Raw genomic sequence first — 2,777 nt, forward strand, 5'->3', positions numbered from 1 at the left:
TGAAATACTTGGCTATGATGTCCAGATGTCCATAAAGAGCCTGGGCTTCACTGCAGGACCCCACGTTCCTGCAGGATCCAAAACCCCCAAATATAATGGAGTGGGGAGGAAGAGAGACCCAGCGAGCCAACCTAAGACTTCCAAATAGCATCACTCTTGTGTCCACATTTCTGCTCCCTTGTCCAGCTCTTCCCCACTACTTCAGAGCTCCTGACCCTCCAGAGCAGAACCACCCACCTACCCAGGCTTGGCTTTGGCTTGCCAAGAGAAGCACAAAACACACACACAGATGAGCCATTGACCGCTCTGAACTGTTTGAAGACAACCAAGAATCAACTAATATTGGGGTTTATTGGAACTCACTCTATTAAAACAATCTATTTGTCTCTGTGGAGACTGACAATTAAATAAGCCACAAAATACACAGTAGCACAGAGATCTACCAAGTTTGCACTGCAAGAGAAAAATGTTTAATCCCTGCAGAGAGGACCTCAGCTTTACCTAGGCAGAAGATTGCACACCCTGATCCCCTTCCAGAGCACCTGAAGTGACTCTGCACCTCCATCTCCACACACACAGGGGCTGTGAGCAGAGACAGTGTAACCCCAACTAATCACTTGGAATTCTAAGTAATGGAGTAAAAGGCTTTGACGCTATAAATCTGTAACAAGAGCATAAAACAGGGAGTTAAATGCCATGTGCTAATTTCAGTGTATTCTTAAAAACCATTTGATCCTGCAGTGTGATTATAAATGAGAGAAGCAATAGAAATTTGAAGATTAAAGTTATTCATACTGGCACAGCTAAAAGTATTACTGAAATCCACCCCGATAAAATGAATTTGGTTTGTAAGAAAGCACTTTTACAGCACAGGCATCTCCTCTTCCTACGCCTGTAAGGTAAGAAGAAACTGCTCATTTAAAGGAAGGTTAGATTTGTAACAGAACATGGCACATTCCTTCACTTTGGATAGACTTTCACAAGCCTTTGGGTGAGCTCATGTGCTTGGGACCCTCCAAGGCACCAAACATTACAGAACCATGAAAACAACAGAGTTACAGCTCCTAAAAACCGTAACAGTGGGTTTCTTTCTCTCCATCTCTCTTATTTTTCCACTTCCAGGACTGAGTTTTAAGGGGAACTGACCTGGTCTCAGGTAACACATCACCTGTCCTTGCCCAGGTGCAGACACTAACCAGAGAACACACAAGCACACGAGGCTGTGAGCGTCACTGACGTTGTGGCCCTGGCCAGGGACACCAGCCAGGACAGGAGCTCTGGGGCGTTTGTTTGGGACTGAGTGGATAAGCTATCCAGGAAATTGATAGCACTCCTTGGCACACTGAGCGAGCTACAGATATAAATCCAGGGAGGGCGGAATGGTAAGTAATGCTGGGCCCTGGCAGTGGGAAATCCAAGAAAAATGCACAACCAGCTGTGGGAGTTGATGCCAAGGTTCCAACTGATACACCCAGCGCCAAGGCAGGGAATGGACGATGGGAACCAAGGGGACCAGGCTGTCCTGTGAGCCCATAACCCAACAAACATGGGAGTGTGCAATGCCCCCAGGCAGGACCCTGTCTGCAGCCATCGGAACACGGTGGTGCCTTCCCCTGGGCTGCCCCTCCCAACATGGCTCTCCTCTGCCCCACACCTCGTGTTAGACTTGGGGTTTGCTGGTTCTGAACTAAACTTTTCTTTGTTCTTCTAAATCTCCTCTACCTCCTCCAGCCTATTTTTACAACCTTGCTTGTCCACACTCCCTCTGTTACAGCTCTCCTGTTCTTGCACTCACAAACACACAACACAAACACCAAAACTGCAGGTCACTCAAACTGGGTGTAACTCATCCTCCCAGGAGGATTCCAACTGCTCACTGAGCAAGGGGAGCAATCCCAGCAGCAGCAGAGCTGGGAAACGGCCCAAAGCACCACCGTTACACTAAAGATCTTCAAAAGGTGAGTGAAACACTTTTACTAATGTGAGGGCTGTACAGCCCCTTGCCATGAGGTATTAGAGGGGCTGAAACCTGAGCTATGAAGCCAATTAGACTCTCTAGCAGTAATGAGAACATCCATTGCCGCGTTGAGCAGGGAACGTTGGCATAAACACGTGGGTCGGGGCTGAGAGTGATCAGTCCCACACCTAGAGGAAACCTTCACTGTGCTGACTGCACATCAGTGGCATTTGTTCTGCACCACGTTATAAAACCAACCCACCAGGGCCCTGTCTGTGGGACAGAGAGAATCCATACCCTCAGTCTGTCCTGTACAGCACTAATGGTGCACAAGTCCCTCAGAGCTCAATTACTGCCCTGGCACAGCTCGGGAAGTAAGGGCTGGGGGTGGTGGGACTGGAAACAGGGACACAGATTAGTGCCAGTGGCCAGGAGCCATGCCCAGCCTGGCTGGGCTGCACCAGGGCTGACCCCTGGGCTCTGCACCATGCCAGAGCCTCCTCTGCAGGAGGAAACACCCTGCACCACACCACAGGCACTGCTGGAACCACAGTCACCTTCTGCTCCCAACTCTAAACTCTGTTCCAGCTGCAAATGCTGAGGAGAGCCAGGAGATAAAGGACAATTACTGATATTCAAAGAGGCAGCATCGAACTTTATTAATAGATCCTGTATAAAATTCAATGGAAAATCTATTCAGGGCCAGGGGCCTTACCATTTGGAGTTTCCTTAATAGCCTCCAATAAATCTGGGAAGCATAAAGGGGCTGTTAAATTAACATTTTCCTGATCTGTCACCTGTGGCACAGTCAATTTGTCAA

The sequence above is a fragment of the Acanthisitta chloris genome, unplaced genomic scaffold (genome assembly GCF_000695815.1).
Source record: "Acanthisitta chloris isolate BGI_N310 unplaced genomic scaffold, ASM69581v1 scaffold20783, whole genome shotgun sequence".
In the NCBI taxonomy this organism is placed as follows: domain Eukaryota; kingdom Metazoa; phylum Chordata; class Aves; order Passeriformes; family Acanthisittidae; genus Acanthisitta; species Acanthisitta chloris.